Source organism: Agrilus planipennis, unplaced genomic scaffold (genome assembly GCF_000699045.2).
Source record: "Agrilus planipennis isolate EAB-ADULT unplaced genomic scaffold, Apla_2.0 scaffold338, whole genome shotgun sequence".
Taxonomy (NCBI): Eukaryota; Metazoa; Arthropoda; class Insecta; order Coleoptera; family Buprestidae; genus Agrilus; species Agrilus planipennis.
Genome location: NW_020439108.1, coordinates 157,418 through 180,801, shown reverse-complemented (window position 1 = coordinate 180,801; position 23,384 = coordinate 157,418). Strand labels below are relative to the sequence as shown.

The window sequence follows — 23,384 nt, the reverse complement described above, 5'->3', positions numbered from 1 at the left end:
CCATTATCTCTTATCTTACTTTATAAAGTAGGATTTGTTTCCTACAAATGCGTAAAAGGATCGAACATAATTTTTATTTTGAAGTTTCGACTTGCAACTCGAAATTTCGACTTTCGTTTGGTTTGCACGGTGAATCGAACAATAGCTAACTCATTGACATTTCGAGTTACAATTCAAAATTTCAAAAACAATTAAATAATTCCATTCTAATAAATTTCACGCTGTTTGCTCTGGCTTACTGATTTTACAGATGGCAACCATCAGTGGGTATTACATGTTTGTAGCAACTCATATGGTGTTAATGATATAATTTAATCATTTTACAACAAAACAACTATTTTGTCACATGCGATAAACAGATTTACGTAAAAAAAAAGATCATTAACTTTGGGTGTTAACGACTAGTAGGTACTATTTATAGTGTTCAAAGAGTACATATAACATTATGTAATTAGCAATTTTTTCTAAATAATACGTAAGATCGTGGTCGTAATCAATCAAATTTACAAATGTCAAGTGATAGCAAGTTGCGCGTACTTTTGTATGAACTACGATAATATTATTTTAAATGCGTACGAACGAATTTAATGTTTGTTATTTTTTTGTTTATTTACATTATTTGAAGGAAAAAAGAAATAGATAACTGAATATTTTAAGTGATTATCTGTAGTTTATCAATTATGAACCAACCCTATTAAAACTTACTAATCAAAGTATGTAAATCAACTGCGTCATCAAAATCATTCTCTCCTTGGTCGAATATTTTGGAAATAGCAAATGTCAATTCACAATAAAAAAATCATACGTTAACATGCCACAGCAGACGCTAGTAATTTTGTAGAATTCATAAACCTGTCAAACGCTTTTTGGCATCGTAATATACACCCTAAAAAAATCATTACATATATTACATAACGCAGGATTCAGTTTTTTCCTGGGTTTGTAACATATTCGTCGTATGCCTAGAAATAGGTCTCCCTGTATCGTGAACATACGTACACTTATATCAACCACTCACTCTCTCAGCCACTTTGTTCCCGACTGAATCCAAGTTTAAAAAATGTGTCTTCCCTAAAAATAAAAAACTCCAATTCCGTAAATCTGTTATCTCCAAGGCCGGATGATCCAATTCTGATCGGATTTGTTCGGGTTAAAAATACATTAAACTCACTTTTCCAACAGTAACTAACCATCACTAACCGCAATTTTTACAAAAGTTACAATTATGGGACGCAATGTGCGTAATGTTGGCCGAATTTACGACATGCATTAATCGACGCCCACCGAGTTTGTGTCATTTTTTTTATAGGCCACAGACAGATGATAATGGTCTTGGTCGCTCAATTCAAGGGTAAATTTTTTGGAAAAATGCCACTTTTTTCTGAAATATATGAGCGGCACATGTTTTTTCTTTCGTCCAACGACAGACTTTAATAAACTATCCTTCCTTGTTCATATTAAAAAAAAAAATAAGGGTAATGGATAACATTTGACTCTCATAAGATTTCGTTGTTGAATTTGACACAACTTATGGTCACAGGGAAATACCCCACTAAAGAATGCTTTACTTATTCACAGTAGGAAGTCTTTACTGACTCATCAAATTAAAGAGGATGAAAAATCAATCATAAGATTGAAGATAGTTAAAGAAAATCGTTCAATATTTGTGCTCTCTTCATGAATAAGTATGTGTGTCATACTGTAGAAAGTAATAGGTATCATAATATGATGCGCCATTTCCTCAACCCCGTTGCAATTTGATGCAACATGTTCTACCTAATCCCTAGTGTGTATGTGTGTGACTTGAAGAGGTGAAGAACCGTTTCAAGAATAGGCACATGCAGGTCTGAACATGCAACAACCGCCCAAGTTCCTTCTAGATAGCAGCCTACCCGCGGCCAGGCAGAGACAGCTGTTGGTGAGCGGTTTTCTTTTATACTTTACTATTACCATTATTATTATTATTATTACACAAAGGTGTTAAAATACTGCCTCATATTCCATCCAATACAGGAACCTATTACTTGAAAGAAACAGCCACACTACCGACTTGTTGATAAAGGTTCTTACTGCGAAACATTGGCTGTTTGTAGGAAGTCATTACTTTTTTCAGTCCCGGTCAAATTAAAGAAAAAAGATTTCCCTGCCTAGTTTGTTGGTCACAATAAAAACTGGTGCGTTCAAATAACTTTTTAGGCCCGATCCATACCGTCGCTGAAGTCACGGTCAGATCAAAATATCGTTGTAGAGAAATACCCCAGTGAAATGACTGGACCGGGACTTAACAGTTTCTTATCGTGTGAATAATGCCACAGAATATTACATAACATTTGACTAGACTGAGACCGGACCGTGACTTGCCAATCGGGCTTCAACATTTGTTTTCGTAAAATCAAAGACCGATTCACACTACCGATCAAGTCACGCTTTAGTCACGGTCAGATCAAATACAGTAGGAGAGAAATACCTATGTCAATTGCTTGGACCGAGACTTGATAGTTCGTTACCGAATGAATAATGCCATAGAAAATGTATAACAGCATTTGACTAGACTATGACCGGACCGTGACTTGAACGATAGTATGAATCGGACTTCAACATTAGATTTTGTAAAACCAAATTCACACTACAGATCAAGTCACGCTCCAGTCACGGTTAGATCAAATACAGTAGGAGAGGAACACCTTTGTCTATTGATTGCACCGTGACTTAAAAGTTCCTTATCGTGTGAATAATGCCACAGAAATTGTATTACATAACATTTGACTGGACTGAGACCGGACCCGGACTTGCCAATCGGGCTTCAACATTTGTTTTTGTAATATCAAAGACCGATTCACATTACCGATCAAGCCACACTCTTCAGTCACGGTCAGATCAAATACAGTAGGAGAGAAATACCTCTGTCAATTAATTGGACAGTGACTTAACGTTTTTTTTTTTTTACAGTGTGAGTAGTCCCTTATAAAATATATTTTACAATACTGTGTTTGACTCTGATCAGATAAGCCGTGACTTTGCCAACCATAAGTCGCAGTCCGTCCATAGTCAAATAAAATGCACTTCATATGGTTGTGTTCACAATATAAGGTACGATCCAGTCCATTAACAGAGGTATTTCTCGTGCAACAGTATTTTGATTTGACCGTGACTTGACCGATATGAACAGTACTTTATAATGATGCATTCACATTGGACGATATGGTCAATTTTAACCGCGACATTTACCTCCAACGATATTTTGACACTTGATTTGACTGATAGTATGAATCGCCCTTTAGAATTACAGTGATTTAGCAACGGTTTGTGTCAGTATGACCCCTCCCAAAAGTTATGCTTTAATGCGTAGATATGTAAACACTGTAATCCATATAACAGATAATTACTTTTAATTTGAATAGGTCCATGTAAACAAACATACAAGATTTCAGATACGTATTACGTGCTCAAATTTCCTAAAGTATTTCATTGATCTCCGCGACCACGCGTAACACATCTCCGAATCTAAATTTAAAACAAAAACAAGGGGCACGCTCTACGCCACATCTAAAGCGAAAAAATAACACACTATAGATGCTTAACCTCTCAGGTTGGTGTAAATGCACCTTTTGGCTTGTTTATACATATTTTTATATGTTTTCCTTTTAAATAGATCCCATTATGTGTGTATTTACGTAAGTTGAACAAAATAGAACGTGTTAATGTACTTTTTCCCAAATGCCACGCATTATGATCAAAAATATAAACAAAGCACAAGGGCGAATCGTAACTTTCAAATTTTGTCGAGCTTAATCAATGGGTTTAAAAATACAGTAGACGTAGGAAGTCTAAAAAGATTTTTAACACTAATTCAAGAACCAACCCAATTGTTTACATAATATGCTGTAAGCAGGTAGACAGGTACGTGATTGTAGATCAAAAAGTCGTAAATTTTAATCGCAAAAAGCCAATGTAAAATGAATAATATTAAAGAGTCTCGCCCCTATACATATACCTGCTCCACAAATCTTCTTTAATACGAACACGTGTTTCGCCCATTACCATTGCGAGACTGCTCAGTGGGCGCAACACGTGTTCGTTTTTAAAAAAATTACAGTCTCATTTATTACAATTATTACTATTTTTTTTTTTTAATGTACGTAAAACAATCGGTCCTTTTTCCCTCGTTTATTTTGATTTTGATAGTGAATGAGCGTAATTTGCCATTTGTAACCATCTGGACATGGGTAAACACTTACACAAATAAAAATAAACACGCCGAGAGGCTGCAAACGACCTTTACGTGCTCAAAACCTGCGTCTGTATATACAATAAAGGACTTGTAAACGCATCGGTAAAACAATAATTAAAGGCTTTAATAGAGTTCCGCCGTGGATCGATAGTGACATGACGGGCGATTCTTGATTATTATTACTACGGACGACTAGGAATTGGACGCGACTTTTGCACGTGAGGAAGCGAGACGGTAAAAGTCCGTCTCGCAAGCTATTCAATTCACGCAGCAGCAAGCAGGTCGTTTGCCCACAATTGGAGGCCGTCGGTGCCCCGGTACAAACTACAAGCCTACGAACGCAAGCTGAGGAAGCGAAAATGAAGAAGAGGGGAAACGCGCGAATTGTTGCGATTTCGTCTACATAATGTTATATATTCTCGGCGACCTTGAACAGAATCGCGAAAAATGTCAAACGCATTCGCATAACAATGTACAGGTCGAAGCCAATCTACGTAGCAGCGCCGAAATTCATTCAAAGTTTTATAATTCTTATCTAACCGAATAAGGGCACCATCCGAATTACATGCCGCATATGAAACAGGCTCATATTTGGGTAAATTTGATCTTCTGTGACAACCAATCGGCATAGCCTACACCTAGAGGTTTAGACCATTGCTCAGTATTCAAGAGGATACCGGTTTGATTCCCGATTCGTCTGCCTTGGTCTAAATTTTTCTGTGGTTTCCTTGGATCACTTACAATTAGGCAAATGCCGGAGCAGTAATATTACAGATAATCTTTCTCTCTTCCCACGATTCCTAAAAGGATTCTAAGATTCTGCCTTATCCTCTGACATAGTCGGGAGGGAGTGCCTGCCCACCGGTATCAGTGCAAAGTTTAAGAAGTTCTCTTATTAGAAGATATGCGTGCTTATCATGTCGTTATCCTTACTTACTTACCTAAGGACCTTATCAAAAATTTTCTACAGATAGAGAGGCGGTGTTCAAAACACAACCAATAATTGTATGAGACTACAAATTTGTGGAAGGAACGACGTCCATTGGTGCGACCGGACGACGCGTCGTCCCAATCATGTGTCAACTTATATTTCATTGACGCTTAAGTCAGGTTTTCACTCTCAAGTCACGCTAAGAGTTGTTTCATATAACAAAAGTTTAAGTTATGATGGTGTCATTGCCGTAAGGAGGTTCAAGTATACGCACGCTCTGTACATCAAGACCGATGGTTAATGACTTGCCATTTGAAGGACACAGTCGCCGAAATTTGCGAGCGGATCCGCGAGTTTATTCCCAGCGATTGTGACCTTGCTACAAGTGTCCGTGTCTGTGATGTACGCGCATTTTAAAATTGTGTTATCTAATAATACAAGACCAGATCGTCACTTCCGAACACATTAAATAATACGCTTGTCTGCCTCCTTGTCCAGTCGCACATCTACATATACCTACGTATGTGCGTGCGTGTGTGTGTAAACCAATCCGACAATTTATGTGTGTAATAAAGACGACCCACCTAACTCCGACGCCTTACCCCCGACCTCGACTTAAACCTCATAAATATGCATTTTTTTAGAACGCACAACACGTAGCAGTGTCTCTAGATATTGGGAACCACGAAAAATACGTAGTTACACACATGCCTATGTATACAGGGCGTTTCTTAAATAAGGAGCAAGCTTTTGAGAGTGTTAGCTAAATGCATGGTGAGTAGAGTAAGAAAACCAGACGAAGTTGCAATCCGAAGCCGGCCCTGGGCGTGAATTAGCAACGTATAGAGAAATTGCGATAACAACGATAAAAAATGTAAACAGTAATGGTTGCAGAACGATTAATAGTTTAGAATCGAACAGTTAGTTTCGGTTACATTTCAGAGAAGCAAATGATATTTTCAGAAAGAAAAAATATATTCCAAATGTTCACCAAATTTGTTCAATTTTCGCCCATGCGACATAAACCTACTGCAAGACAGAATCGTTTTGGTTATTTTATTTAATTTGCGTCATCAAATGGCCAAGTTTATAAAACAACCTTGTACTTTATTCTCGTCTGGATCTAATCTAATTTTATGCATATATTACCGGAAGTGAATATTATATAATTCTTGTGTTTTGCAAGACCCCATACGGTTATCCAAACAGCCTAAGTTTTCTCGAATCCTTTGAATTTCGATTCTAATATAATTACACAGGTCAACCAAAAGGAAGAAAATAACAGGGCAGTCACTTCCGACATAACTTGCGTCGATGAGGCCGGATATGGCTTCAGACAGAATAAAGGCAGCCTTTTAAGGATTTTCCGAGATCCTAACTCAAAAATACAAGTGCGCACTCATTTCCGAGATAATTTTCACGAAAGAATATCTTAATAGTCCAGCGCATCAAGAATTTAACTAAAATCCAAAAATTTTGGATTAGGATATTTTCAACAAGAGGCTTAAGGAATTCTGGAGATGACATCTCTCTGGCCTTAAGTTTTCTCGTTTTTTACAATTAGTACAAAAGGCAGAACAGAATTTTATTTTATTTTTATCTCATCGTCAGAGAGAAAAAAATCCCTCACGTTAGGTTTTGTGACATTTAATTGTATCACAGAAGCAAACAACCAGCTTTGACCGCCATGAAAGATTGATTGATGGCGATTTGATTGCAGGGTGTGCGATACCCCCGGGGTGACGTTAAAGTGCCGTTAAGAATACCATAATAAGAGTAAGCGAAGAAAACCTCCAGTTCTGTTCTACATTAATATGTGTTAAGGGATGCAAGCAATAAAGTTTTTAAAATTAAAACTTTTATTTCTGCTATTTGTCATCGGGGACAGTAATAAAACTGTCTAGTATAATTAATTACTTAATGTCTTCACGTCTGTCTGAAAATAATATCGTCTACTTCTCTGAAACTTGTGCTTAACTAACCCAACATTCATAAACACCCTTCTTCAAACGCTTTAGAGATATCGCCGCCCTTTTATGATTGCATGTACCTAATAAACAGAACATCCCCATGTTCGATTCTCAATTCACCTGTACTGTATATTATTTTCAGCAACATGCCTTAAAACAGGATAAAACGGATGCTAATGCGAAAGGTTTCCGATTCGAACCACAGATTCCCCATTTTTGGATCGGATATCCAATTCCAGAACCGTTTTTTTTTTTAATTTGAAAAAGTACTCTTCTACATTTGCCTATTTTTTATATCCTTCAAGATAATATGAAACCTGTTTCCAAAAATAAATCTGTTATTTCATTACGGTCTGATACCATCGTATCATAAGTACAAGCCATTTATTAAAAATTAATCTTATCATCCGGAAAAGATTGAATAAAGAGAAGCATTCAAAGTTAGGGATTTTCCTCAAACGGTCCAACGAAGCCTAGAATTACCTTCACTTGTAAAGATCTTTCGATATTTATAATGAAATTTATATCCGAATTAATATGGAAATTTGGTCTGGTCTACGAAGGACAATTTACCTTTTTTAAAACCCAATTTCCCGTTATGTTACCGGTTTCCATTCTTTGACACGTCAAGTACTTTCGTTTATTTAATTCAGTCGCAGTCGGATTTCTTTGAATTACCTTTTACCAGACAGACATATACAGGTAAGGCGAAAACGTCACCGAACATAGAAATTTCGTATTTAATTGTCAGCATTCTTGGAACGATGTGGTGAATATGCTCGCTTATCAACTCGCCACTACTGTACACTCCATAACAGGTATTCTATCCCGATGTACCGATTATTTATGTATTTATTCATCAATAACGATGAAAACTTCAAATAACGAACGAACAAACGATAAAAGAAGAAAGAAAAGACTAAAAGTAAAAAGAGATAGGATCTCTCTCTTACCCTGGCAATCACTGTCTTCGAAGAAACAAGTTTTTTAAACAAATGGCTGAACATTACTGTCAGACGTTATTAATAAATTAGCTATCTCTTCTAATTTAAGTGGTGATCGCATAAAATATCAAAAACCAACGAAAGGAAAAATTAATTAGCATAATCTTAATTATATACAATATTATCACAAAAATTATTAGTTTATTTTGCCACTATTGCAACATACGAAAAACGTTCACCTTTTCATAAATAATGTTGTAAATATCCACATAATGTAGTAACAATTAGTGTATTCACCTTTTGTTTTTCTGAAGTTATTGTCTTTTTCATTTTTCTTTAAACATGAATTGAATTTTAGATCTTACATATTAATATTGCTTCTTTAAAAAGAAAGTACGTACTTTTACTTGGCAGCCTTCTATAATAAATTAAAAAAAAAAATGCAGATCATAAAAAGTTGAAATACGAGATATTTAATATACACTAGTGGCGAGTAGACATCAAACGGTGAAATCATCTTCTGAAAAATGTGACGTAGTGTAAGAAAATTTGTAGACATCTTCAATCATATTTCATATAAATATATAATAAAGTAATGTAAGTCTAATAACTACAATTTCAATCATTTATATTAATCTTTAATAACTTCTACGCCCATTAAAACAGTCCGTGCACATCGATCTGGCATTGTGTACCTTTCCCTAAGTGAATGGACTAATTTTCCTATATCACGTAGCATTTTTCGAAAGATGAAGCCGCCCTCTGACACAGAGTATCCTTATGTTCTATCCTCACTTCATCTCTCGTATAGACAAGAAGTACGGACAGTGATTTGATAGTGAATTAACTATTAACACTAGCGAGAATCATTTCAATGTATATGTATATATTACCTATGTGGGAAGAAACAACTCATCGACAACAGGTAGATGTATGTATATTTGCTTGTATATAATACGTATGTAAAACGTAAAAAAAATCACAGGTTAACGACTACACGATATAATATACCTGTGTGTACCTACATGTTTGTGTTGGTGTACATTTAGTAAATATGTATCTATTTACATTTATTAGTTCGGCTTAAACGGCGTTAATAGTTACGTAAGTGTTTTAGCTCTATATAGATATATATATATATATACGCTATCAAAGTTGTTACAGTTCAATGTCTCCGAAAATGCGCAAAATTTATACGTATTAGGGACATAAAAATATATAAGTATACACCTACAGACTAGATTAGTATAAACTGGTACAACATTACACGAAAAATAGGATTATTATATTCGCTAAAATGAAGAATTATTGTGTACAATAATTTATAAATTACGTAATATTAATATGAAATTCGTTTTAATTATTATCTAGTACAAATCACCTCAAATAAATGAAGAAAAATTATTAATGTTGTCACACCCTCGCCGGGATTCGAACACGAGACATTTGGCTTCACGCACCAATACTGAATAATAAAAATTATAGTTTCTTACAATTAAAATATTTCATATGTTAAGAAAATAGTTGACAAGAGTGGTATAGGAAAAAATCTAACTGAACATTAAAAATTAAAATTATACGCAACAAACCTACTAACTGAAGACTGTCGCGGTACCTATAAAATTGAGTTACCTTGTTATCATTTCTGATAATATGTGCCAAATGTAAAACTGTCACCAAACAAAAAAAACCGAATACTTTCGCTTCATATCTTGTGGAATATTGTAACGAACATCATTTTGGAATAGCTGGGAACAGGATAGAGGCACGCGTTGGCAATGCGGCATTGAAAGGTGTCAGTGACAGCGGGCCACCAATTAGCGACGTAATCCAAATTAATCGGCCGCGAAACTTTTTGAGAACTATTTGCGTTTTTTATCTTAATGTCAACTTAGAAATGGGTTATTAGTATCAGAATAGCGAATAGAACGAACCGAAATGCCCAATAAACATTTTTTACAAACAGGACACGCCGATAATTGTTCAGATAACACTTACTGTATTTATTTTGACAATGTATGTCACAAAAAAAATTAAAATGTATCATTGGAAATCAACAGAGTTAGTTAACAAAGCAGTGTTGAAAAAAAAAATTAATTATAAAAATGAAACTTCAACAATGGTTGGTACTTTAAAAAAATTGATAGCAATCTATTAATAGATACTACCATGTGTAATAGATTACAATTACACTTAATAACAATTTATTCTCTTTTTACCACAAACGAATAATTGTATGTATGGCACATGTGTATGTTTGGAGCACGGCGTTGTACGGTTACGAAACATGGACAGTGGGAGCGGCGGAAAAGAAAAGGTTAGAAGCGTTCGAAATGTGGTGTAATAGGCGGATGATGAGGATATCGTGGGTAGAAAAGGTTAGAAATGAAGAGGTATTGGAAAGAATAGGAGAACAGAGGACTCTATGGAAGTCAATAAAAAATAGGCGAGATAGGTTGGTAGGACACCTTCTCAGGCATGAAGGTCTAGTCAGAGACATATTAGAGGCAGAAACAGGAGTTAGGAGGGGTAGAGGTAGACCTAGATTAGATTACTGTTCGCAAATAGTTAAGGATGTGGGCTGTTCTAGTTTTAGGGAAATGCGAAGTTTAGCTCAGGATAGGAAAGAGTGGAGGTTCGTGTCCAACCAGTCTTAGGACTGATGACCTTATGATAATGATAGTACATATACAGTAAGAGCGTGTTAGAAGCAGGACATTTGTGTGATCGTTTTGCCTTACCTGTATATCGTAATTGCCACCAGCTCATTAACTATACAGGTAAGGCAAAATATCTCCTGCTAACAGAACTATCAAAATTTTGTGAACAAAACTCAACATCCATAAAAAGCATCATTGGGCTTTATTATTCATAAGATTCGACGGCTGAAAGAATTTCTATGAATCCCCTTACACTACGTCGTATTTTTCAAAGATGATGTCGCACTTTGATGAGAGAATATATCAGTTCTCAATTCGTCACTACTGTACGGATACGCATATATTTAAGAATGAACTTTTATTAGTTACTGATACGAAAAGATTTTTTTTCCCGCTTAGTAACAAAACTTTTACAGATAGAAGATTGCGTAACTTAATTTGAGACGATAAAACAAAAAATACGCGCTCCTCCAAAGTGAATTCGATAAGGAAAAATTATTATAAAAATACAACTATATCGTATGAGGCAAGGTCGCAGTCAGCGATACGTTTCTTATCACACGTTGCTTTTTTTGCCACAGTTCGACCTTAATATTGTTATCTCGTATGCAACAAAAAAATTTTGCAAGAGACAAGATCACGCAAAAGTACTCAGATATTTATTAATTGCAAAGTTGTAAAGTTTCGTATTTTACAATACTTTCCATTGTAAACTACATAGGGTGCGTACAGAACGTAAGATATGCCCCTGCGGCCGACTGCGAGGGCAAGATGTTCAATATCAGGACCTATTATTGTTATCCTGTACAATGCGCTGTCGGCAACGCTGCGAAGAAGAATAAACAACCCCCTTCATACCACTACACCCCGACAGCGTCTGATGCGCACCTGGCCTGCAAGTAATGTCAAGAAATTTTTGCCGTACGTAAATGGGGGTAAAACTGGAACCTTTACATTTCGTCATGTCACTTATTTTGAACTAAAAGTATTCGATTTTTGTGGCTCAAATTAGTACCTATACGTTCTACAACTAGGGAAACATAAAAATTACACGTTTCTTTATTTATTACACTTATTTTACTTTATTGAAAAGGTTAGTGAAGGTATTTGCATGAATTTTCCTATACCGGAGATGATACCATCCCTTAATGATTGCCTGTAGAGTCCATTCACTTAGAGAATGGTACACGATGTCAAGTAGATGTGCGCGAACTGCCTTAATGGTTGTAACTGTCAGAATTTGCTTACGTAAACGATCGGCCATATTCCGGAGACACGCCTACGACCGATTTTCATTTGTGTGCATCGCCCACGCTGCACCTTTCTCTAACTGAATGGACAATTGTACAATAGCGCTTTGCTAGGTTTAAGCTCGCCACTATTGTATAGTAAACTTGTAAAATAGTCTTAATTTTCAAAGTAACTTGTTCACATGCCAAGAAGAGATACGATTTTTTTTTTTATGTATGTTTCAAGTGCCACAATTTTTTTTTTTTGGTTTTACGATAACCTTTAAAACACTTATCTGATCAATTGTTCTAATAACTAAAGTGTGCTAAATCATCACCTCCAAGATTATTGAAGTCTATTGTAATTTTTAAATTTTAATACATAGTTTGTATCGATGACACGATTGAAACATTGTGATAAATAATTAAAGATAAAATACTAATTAGCTGTTAAATGTTTTACAAAATTTAACTTGTCATCCTACAATAGATGCAACACGTCGAAACACATGTTGAAATGTTGTAAATATCCATGTTAATTTGTTGACAAGTACACGTTTCAGTTTTAGAAAGTTAACAAGAAACTTGATGACAAATAATAAATAATTATTTATTTAAAAGCACCTGTATATCTTTTTACTTGTTTGTAAACCGTTAGTTGTTATTAAATTCGGGTCTGGTGAGTGACGAATAAAATTTTTATGTTTCTGGCTTCGAGCAGCTACGGAATTTTTAAAGAGCAATGCACCTGGTGGATGAACCACCATGAATGTTCATATAAATAAAACTATTATAGAATTCTTAAAAACGTACGAATTACACCCATTAACTAACGACGAATAAAAATATGTTAATGTGAAAACTTCAAATAGGTTCGGTTTCTAAATAATTATCCATTAAAAAGTGGTCAATCATTACGTTCTTTTGGGATTCCACAAGTACGTAAGTGAATAACGTTCCAACGTCTAAGAACCGAATTTACTGATAACAGGTGATAAAATGTAACGCATCACAGTAAAAATATTTCGAACGGCCTGAAGCGTTTAATTAGCTAACAAGAATACGAGCACACAAAAATGCCAATTAGGTTCAATTTAACCGCTGACAAGATTACAATAGAAATGTATTATTAATGAACCTAACTTTCATTATTCGTTTATAAATCGATTATCCTTCGCGACTTCTAGGGAACATTATAGTTTATTATCTACTATTAAAAAAATATTAGCTACAAGTATGTCATATGCCTTCCGATTTTGCAGAATACCAACCAACAACTTCTTACATTCATTACGCACTATCCGGCTCGAAGGACCAAAATGTTTGGATGAAGTGAATTACTGTTGAATAATCAGTATCACTGTTTTTCCTCTTTTGTTACTATTTTGATTAAGTTAAACTGTCTCAAAGCTCAATAATAAAACTCTATGTATACGGTACGAAGAATACGTCTCAAAGTCAGAAGGGAAAATTTAATGTTTTATTAAATCAAGGCAGACGCCGCTGTTGTTGCTACTGGGAAAAGGGGCGCACGGAAGTACAGACAGAGGCAGACGTCGGGAGTCGGGACAAAGTGCAATCGGGTCAAGGTTCACAGACTGGGTCGTCGATGTCATTCAAGTTATTATCCACGGTGGCAAGCTTCAGCTTCACGTATATAGTAATAGTATACGTTTTGTTGTACATAACGTCACAAAAGCTATATTTATTTTTGAAAAATAATCAAAATAATTTTGATTGAGTTTTACAGGAGATGTAATACACATATCTAAAGACAGATAATGAGTAGATAGGTACAACACGTGTCTATTTTCTAGGTTAGATAATGATCATTATCAGGGGGGGGGTAAAGTGAAAATAACCATTTTACCTACACTTTTATCAAGTGGTAATTAAAAATAACGATTTTATCTTCTTTAAAGCGACAAGTATCTAATTGACTGCGATATCCGAATATGTATTAGTGACTTTTCTCCATACCCATTTTGATACATTTGTAAAAGAAAAAGTGTACAAGTTATAGGTATTAGCAACGGTTTTAAACAGCTGTTTGCACACAAGTTTTTTATCATTTGATAGTAGTACGTATGTATGTATTAATTTTTGGGAAAGCTCTATTTTTGTGTTGATAAGTGGTACCAACAGAAAGGCCACAACAAAAGCAAACATCGAGGACGCCTTGCGAAAATGAAGATAAACATCGAGGCTTTTAGATACTGTGGGATCATTAAAAAACCGTTTACCTCACGAGTGTTTGCGTAAGGTTAAAATACGATATACACGCGCTTTCTTGTACTATAGTAAATACGCTATCAGAAAGTAAAAAAGAAAACTGTCTGACAGCATAAAAATAGTACGAACGCTGCTTCAAACCAAAAACGCAACGAAAAGTCAGTTGGACTTTGACGATGCAAAAAAAAAACGAATACAAAACAAAATCGAACCGCTTTCGTAATGCATATTTTGTTTAATGCATTGTTGTCATTTGCATTATACAAAACAAACAAAAAATTACGAAACTATCAATTTACTCCAATAGTGCTATACATATATAATTTCAGGAATGTGCCGACGTCTTATCTATCTATAGGGTTGTTCGGAAAGTCATTTCGTTTTTTTTTTGTGGAAATGAAAGACAGTTTTCGTATAATAAACAAATACTTTATTAAATTATATATTGACCGTTCTGGTCCAACACCTTTTGCCATCTTTCTGGTAGTAGCATAATTCCACGCTCATAAAATTTTGGAGTGACCGGAACAAATAATAATCCGATGGTGCCAGGTCTGGAGAATATGGTGGGTGTAGCATTGTATCCCATTCAAGCTGTAAAAGCTTTTGGCGAGTGACCAAACTTGTGTGAGGTCTCGCGTTGTCTTGGTGAAACACTACACCTTTCCTGTTGATTAGTTCTGACCTTTTCTGTTGAAGTGCATCATTCAGTTTGTCCAGCTGATGACAGTAGACTTCCGAATTAATCGTTGTGTTATCCGGTAAAAGCTCAAAAAAAACGATTCCTTTAAAATCCCACCAAACAGACAGCATCACCTTTTTTTGGTGAATATCGGCTTTGGAAATGGTTTGAGCCGGTTCATCTTTTTTGCTCCATGACCTCTTGCGTTTGACGTTGTTGTATACAACCCATTTTTCGTCCCCAGTGATGATGCGCTTCAAAAACGGATCATTTTCGTGACGTTTGAGAAGCGAATCGCAGACGTCAATGCGGCGACACAGATTTCTCTCTGTGAGAACATGGGGAACCCATACATCGAGCTTCGAGGATAATCCCAGGCCTTTCAAGTGGTCATAAACTGTTGAATTTGATAAATTTAACTTCAATCCGATCTCACGTATTGTTATTCGCCGGTTCACATCAACTAATGCCTTTATCGCGTTTTATCAGCTTCAACCGGCCTTCCCGAACGTGGTGCATCTTCGACATCAAAATTGCCGGATCGAAATTTAGCGAATCAGTTCTGGCACTGGCGTACTGTCAACACACCTTCTCCATACACATCAGTCAATTTCTTTCTGGATTGAACAGCATTTTTACCCTTTCTATAGTAAAACAGTAAGATATGTCGAAAATGCTGCTTATCGCACTCCATATTTAAAAGGACACCAACCAAAAACTACTGCGTAGAATTGGAATTTTTCACACACAAGCCTTGCTATATGAGCTCTCAAAGCATATAAAAATTATACGGCTTAAATGTGAAGTTGGATGCAAAAGAATACAATTAAATCCTCTGTCGGGAAAAAACGAAATGACTTTTCGAACAACCCAATATAAACCCCTAACTTTTAACTTTTAGTATTTTTGGTATTTACTCTAGTAAATGACCAGCTTAACCGAAACTTTGATGAGTATTCTTTGTCTTCTTGTTCTTCAATCATCTATACATTTTCATAAAAATTACCCACTCAACAGTTCAATTTGTAAATCAAAGTCTTTTACTGCCAATAGGAGCGCAGAAAATGTTCAATTTTTTACAACGACTTTGCGATTAGTGAAGATTTACTATTTCAGGATATTTTTGAACTGGGCCATCAAAAACAGAATAATGAGATGTACCTACAGTCAGTCTGACTACGTCCTGGAAGTCATAAAAGTCGCTTTTAAACTTGCGTAGGTTTACGAAAAAGAAAACGGTGACAAACAATGCACGATAGCTATTTTTTTTTTATTCGTCACAAACCAGGTCGAGTTCTCTATTCTTTCCGATCTTTGGCGAGACCAACAGGAAATGTTAACGCGCCTACGATCATTAAAAGAGATTTTCGATCCGAATCTGAAACCTTCTGTCATCGAGAATATAAATTATGAATAAATAAATTAAAAATATGTATAGGCAACACACCTGTACATATTCACATACTTAGAGACGTGTAGGTGCTGCACAGGAATAGACTGTGCGTATTTTTGCGAACTAATAATTAATAGAAATTCGAAAAAGGTTTATGTTCGGAGCACGGCGCTGTACGGGTGCGAAAGATAGACAATGGACGCGGTCGAAAAGAAAAGATTAGAAGCGTTCCAAATGTGGTGTTACAGGCGAACGATCAGCATACCGTGAATAGAGAAGGTTAGAAATGATGAGGTATTAGAAAGAGTAAGAGAACAGAGGACTCTATGGAAGTTAATAAGAAATAGGCGAGATAGGTAAGTAGGACACCTTCTCAGGCATGAACGTCTAGTTAGAGACATATTAGAGGCAGAAACGGGAGTTAGGAGGGGTAGAGATAGACGTAGATTAGATTACTGTTCGCAAATAGTTAATGATATGGATTGTTCTAGCTTTAGGGAAATGCGAAGATTAGCGCAGGGTAGGAAAGAGTGGAAGTGCGTGTCTAACCAGTCTAAGGACTGACGTCCTTATGATGATGATGATGAATAACTAAAATTTGTTAATATAATAATTTAGTATATCAGACGTTGATGTAATTGTGCAAAATCGCCTTTTGTAGGCCAACCAAATGAACTCTCAGGATCTTGATACAAGCGCGTAAAGGTATCCTTTGTTAATGAACTGGGCCGCACAGAGGGGTGCTGTATCAGAAACCCGCAAGGGTCTTCTCAACGATCATTTTCTAGTCGCATAAAGTCACGAATTTAGATAAATTTCGGTGCACTCTGTACTTCTTCAGGTGGAAAAATGCAATTATACTGTATAATAGTAAGTTTTGAAACAAACTGTTGTGTTCTGTGTTAAAAAAAATGATTAGAGTCAAATAAAAACAACAAGTGCATAATATTTTGACTGTGCCTTTGTTTGAACATATTGCAGCTTGCATTGTTTATGCATATAGATAGGTATTACGATTAGTGCAGCTGGTTACATACACATTCATATGTGATATTACTTGCAACGGCTATATATGAATATGTGGTTCGATTTATTTAAGGAAGTAGAACTAGCAGATGCTTTTTGATAGTTTAAACTTCATAGTATGTCTCTAACTAGCACTTCAAGTCTGACAGAGTGTTCTAGCACATTGTCAGGGGTACAAAAAAGGACATAGACCAGAAAAAAATAATACTGTTCCCGAGAGATTGAACTGATGATCTCTGACACATATTTAGGACAACAACGCGAGCGAAGCCTGGGGGTAAAACCTAATTTCTTTAGGAACAGGCCGTATTTTACAGATTGGTTGAGACATTAATGCACCAGCATGCTTTTAATAACCCGTCTGATTCACTCGTAATTAAAAGCAATTCATGCCCCTTAATTATCAACCGACCTTTCCTCTCTATTCTTTTAATCTACATTCAAAGCAGTTATCACAATTTTCTTTAAACGAAATTACAATTTGTCACAAACGTTAAACAGACCATTCTAAATGCAGTGTTAAGGAACCTTATTTGTGATATGCCGACGCAGGGACTTTATGGCATAAAATTTTCATATTTTATTATATCTTTGTGTAAAGCTTATTGTTATTGGACTTAAATATATTTCCGAAATCTACGGTCACGTAGGCAAATTCGCAGAAGCACAAATGAGGGTTTATCCCATGGCTAGTATATTGTGCATTGATATTACCGTCAATAACCTCGTTATTGGGAGGGATAATTTGTCGATTTCGGATTCTAGTGTACAAAATTTTAAGTTTGACAGAACAGTTCTTTTGTAGACTCGCTGAGAGTAACTAGACTAGTTATTTTCATAATACATTAATAAAAATCAATATTTATAATAAATTAGAATAAGTCGTAGTTGTAAGTTGTACAATAAATTCGTTATATTTACAACTCGGCGTTTCTATGGTCCTTCGAGTTATATATGTGGTACAATTGTACAAAAAGTTCGAATCAATAATTTGAATATTTCGAACGTAAAAAACATGCAGTATTTTCAATTTCTGTTTTTGAAACGTCCTGCTGTATTATTCTACATTTATCAGAAAGCATTAGTTAAAAATATTCAGTTTAAAATAAAGTATCTTTAGAAACAAACATTAGTCAATTGAAAATACCAAACGTATCATTTCTACAACTTCCTGGAAAAACCATAATTGTTGAACTGTGTATAGTATAACTCGTTTGTTGAATGTTAATTCATAAAATACATTTGGTATATTCAATACGCCATGCACATTTATTAACGAATGCTTCACAGAAACACCGAACAAGCTTTCCGATTAAAAGGTGAATAAAAACGGTACAGTTACTTCGAAATGTTATAAGCCCTCACATGAGCAACAGAGACCTCATTGCGTTCATATTATACATTACAAGAATAACGTTCACTCGGTTGTTAGCCATGAAGCCCCAGATAAACTGTAAACAGTGACGATCAATACTTTTAATATGAGGCAGAAATTTACGATCAATGAACAGAGACTTTTGTTAGGCCTTAACCCAAAACCACGGTTCATGGAATTCTGAACAACCTCTATACACGGATTTAAAAATGCATTAGTGCTTTATTAATACTTGTGCGTGTTGTATATAAATAGGTAATCTATCTGCAATCTTTTACCGCTCTTGCGATTACTCATGCATGTTTGTTGCTGATTTCTGTTCTAGGAACATCGGGGAAAAACATGCATAAACACATTTGCCTACGAGATATTTGTATCTACTATATCGTGTAAAAGTATTTGATACTCTTACATAAATGAATCTCGTACAAACTGCAAAATTAAAAGTTTTTAAAAAGGTGTGTTTTTATAATGTTGTATTTTTTTATGTAGTGAACTGTATTTCTTTTGTAATATTATTGTTAATGTTGTTTTGGCACACATGTAATAGATGTGAGCAATGTACAGGTCGGCGGGATTACTTATCGGCATTTCGCAGAATTAATCGGGTTATTGTTTAGACTCTCTGCAGACCTGTATATTGTAAAAGTGTGCACACGGCATATATATTGTCCTTGAAACGCTGTTCACAAATTGTATTGTTCTTTTATATNAATATACAGTTTTAAAGGCGGTGAAGGATGCAAGTGCTGAGCCGACGATCATGTTTTGCAAGGAATTTATCTCACATTATGGACGTCCAGGGAAAATGATTTCAGATAGGGGAAGCGCGTTTGATTCAGGAAAATTTAAAAAGTTTTGTGAGAAATTAAACATTCAACACATAATGGTAGCTTCGCAAACACCACGCGCAAACGGACAGGTGGAGAAGGTAAATTCCGTAATTTTGTCTTGTTTATCGACGATTTGTAATGACACGGAATGTACAGATTGGGACGAGAAATTGTACGAAGTCCAGTGGGGAATAAACAATTCGGTTCATAGCGTCACGAAAAGAACACCTTTTAGTATCATTCATACGTATAGGAATTCGGGATTGTTCGGAAATCCATTGACGAAAGAAATTCAAGACATTAACAAAAAACTGGGGGGCTCGAAATTATTACCGGACGTAGAACTCTTATTAGACGCAAACAAAGAGAAACAAAGTAAACAGTACGATAAGCATAGGAGACCGGCTCATGTTTATAAACCGGGCGATATCGTATTAATTAGGAGCGAGATACCGTCTACCGGGACCAGTCGAAAATTATCGCCAAAGTATCGGGGCCCGTACGAAGTTGTAAAAAGCGTAGGAAACGATCGCTATCTTATTCAGGACATTGAGGGCGAAAAACAAAGTAGCCGAATATTTAAGGGAATAATCGCTGTTGACAGAATTAAATTGGTTTCCGACAAAAATGATAGTAGTGATATTGACGAGGACGTCAATTAGGTCAGGAATGGCCGAACTGTTGTATTTTTTTATGTAGTGAACTGTATTTCTTTTGTAATATTATTGTTAATGTTGTTTTGGCACACATGTAATAGATGTGAGCAATGTACAGGTCGGCGGGATTACTTATCGGCATTTCGCAGAATTAATCGGGTTATTGTTTAGACTCTCTGCAGACCTGTATATTGTAAAAGTGTGCACACGGCATATATATTGTCCTTGAAACGCTGTTCAAAAATTGTATTGTTCTTTTATATAATCATTCTAAGTTCTTCAATAAAGCAGTTCAGTTGAAGTCTGGTCGAATCATTGGAGGAAGGAAAGTATTATAACAATAAATTTTACATTGTGTGCGGTAAATAAATAAAAGAATATCAAAGAGACTCGCCCCTGTATGTATGCACATCTACCGCAAACTTTAAACGGACACGTGTTTCGCCCAGTTTCAACGCGATACTCAATGGGCGAAACACATGTTCGGTTTTGTTTTTAAGTTTGTAATGCCCAAGGTAGTGCAATTTGTATTGTGCAGTTAGAGATTAGATTATTGTTTGTAAATAGTTAAGGATGTGGGCTGTTGTAATAGGTTTAGGAAAATGCGAAGATTAGCTCAGGAAAGAGTGGAAATGCGTGTCCAACCAGTCTTAGGACTGACGTCCTTATGATGATGATGAGTTAGAGACATATTGGAAGCAGAAACAGGAGCTACGAGGGGTAGAGGTAGTCCTAGAATGTATATTACTGTTAATAAACATTTAAAGATGTTGGATGTTCTAGTTTCAGGGAAATGAGATTTGCTCAAGATAGAAAAGAGTGGAGGTACGTGTTCATTTACTCTTACGAATGACGACCTTATAATGATGACTATGATGCCGCAAAAAAAAAACGACCCTTGACAATGCGCGGTTCCCGAGGATTTACAATAAAAGGTGAATTCTCCGGAAATATGCATGACCCAAGTATTTTACGCCTAACTGTACGCTGTGCATTCAACTTGATCGGGCGCCTCAAACGGAGACGAGCAAAGTCTTACGTGAACGCCATCAGCATGCAATGCAAAAACCGCGTTGCAACGTTGCAATGCAACAACCTCGGGGCAATAATAAAATACGGGGAATTCAGAATGGAATGGAATTCCACGACGTTTCCTGCGGCGCCGTGCGACGGACGGCGACGCCCGATGCGCTGACCGAATGCGGCGTTGTCTTGGACGACGAACAAAAGTGCGCACGCATTGGCGGGAAAACGCGGATCGATGACCAACGTTTACGGTTTGTTCATACAACAAAATATTATTATTATTATTATACTTCATACGCTACAACACCCCGCCCTTGTATAGCTACACAATTACAAGCGCGTCTTACGCAACAAAACTAGGCAATATTGGCGACATAAAAAAGAAGAATTGCAACAAACGAAGGTGTAATTTCTACGTTTGAAGAACATTTTTCCTTGCCTGTATATCCGGTATCTTAGTTATACAGGCAAGGCAAAAAGTTCACCGAACATAGAAATTACATCTACCTTTTTTGGCATTTTTTTTATATCACACGAGGAAAATACGTCGCTGAAAAGATGGCTGAAGGTACCTATTTGTACGAATTTCCCTCTACCACCTCATACAGACGACGCCACCCTTTGCCGATGGCATGCAATTGAGTATCATCCCTATAGTACCTTGTACACCTTGTAGATATAGAATATACGTTCAATTTATACATTATCTTCAATGAATTCTTTATTTATTTGACACATGTATTATTTCCAAGAATAGCAAAAAATTCAGGAAACGCTGTTTCAGAGAAACACCCCGTTTATGTCATTTCATTATCAGAATTTCTAAGTTTAGCTTACATAATCGATTGCATAAGAAAGCAGTAGATATTTACCTATACATATAATAACATGTGTACCAGAGTTTTCATATCGCCGTGCGAATATTTCCACGATTAGATAAGAATTTTCTAAAAATGAATGTTGTTTATGCGTAGTGCCGGTGATTTTTATAACTAAGTGATAAATTGAAGAGCCTATAAATATGTATTGGTTTCCTTCTTGCGATAAACTTCGTGATTTGTATCTCTTCGGATTTTATAGAACGAAAAAACAAAGTCATGATTGTTAAAAGAGTTGCGAGAGGTACACGAGCAACCTTGCAACTTAATTTATAAGAATATTGCCATCAAGTTGTTTGCCGGAGCATGGTTAAATTTGAAAAGGCCGCAGGTCTTCTCAATAAAACATACGTGAGAATTTTAATTGGACAATGAACTTATTTAATGAATTACATTATTCTAAAAAGTACAATAAAAAAAATACAAAAATGAACAAATGGACCCACATCGACGATAAGGTAGATCCGGTTTGCGGAAAACAAATTTTAAACCAACAAGAAATAGAAAAACAATAGAAAATCCATCGAGAAAAGTATAACGTACGTAACCAGTGTACTTTTCAGCATACTTCACAGTAACAGAAATTATTTTTAATTAACGAGACTGATGACCGGCCAATTCCAATAAAAAAAAAAACCAAGTCGTCGAGAAGATGAATAATGAGATGGAACGTTATTAGTCACATCCGTCCAAGTTCAGAGATGTCACGAAAAAATGGCGGGAATACGAACGACGCCTACACTTGCTTCAAACGAATAGTTTCAATTGTAATACAAATAGAAGCTAAAACGTTTTACATATTGTAGATACCTACTGCTTAGTTATCAGTCAAAAACTAACGACGAATTGTATGAAATAAGGTATAGGGCTTTCAAAAAATATTAATTTGATTGAAACTCTCGCGACACTTGTTGAACAACGATTAAACGAAAGAAAAACCGAAAATTTACAAATAATAATTATATCAAACAAAAATAAAAACCATGGTAAAGGAATAAATAAACCACAAAAAGACTCATCCTGAATACCTGCCACAAAACCTGTTTACTGCGAACACGTGTTTCGCCCACTTCTAATGTTATCGATGCGAGACAGTCTCGCGTTGATAATGACCACTTTAGAAATGGGCGAAACACGTGTTCGCAGTAAACAGGTTTTGTGGCAGGTATTCAGGGTGAGTCTTTTTGTGGTTTACACACTTGTGGCGAACTGAGAACTGAACATAGACGTATTCATAAAAGGGCGACGCCATCTTTTGTACAAATACCTTTAGCCATCTTATCCTAACTAATATTACAATAAGCGAATGAAAGTTTGT

General features: G+C 35.8%; 1 protein-coding gene across 1 annotated transcript in view; it reads right to left on the bottom strand.

Annotated features, from left to right (window-relative positions):
* LOC108742951 (transcriptional regulator Myc-A-like) overlaps nt 1-23,384 on the bottom strand; it is a 46,859-nt gene that overhangs the window by 19,834 nt on the left and 3,641 nt on the right. The window lies entirely within an intron of this gene.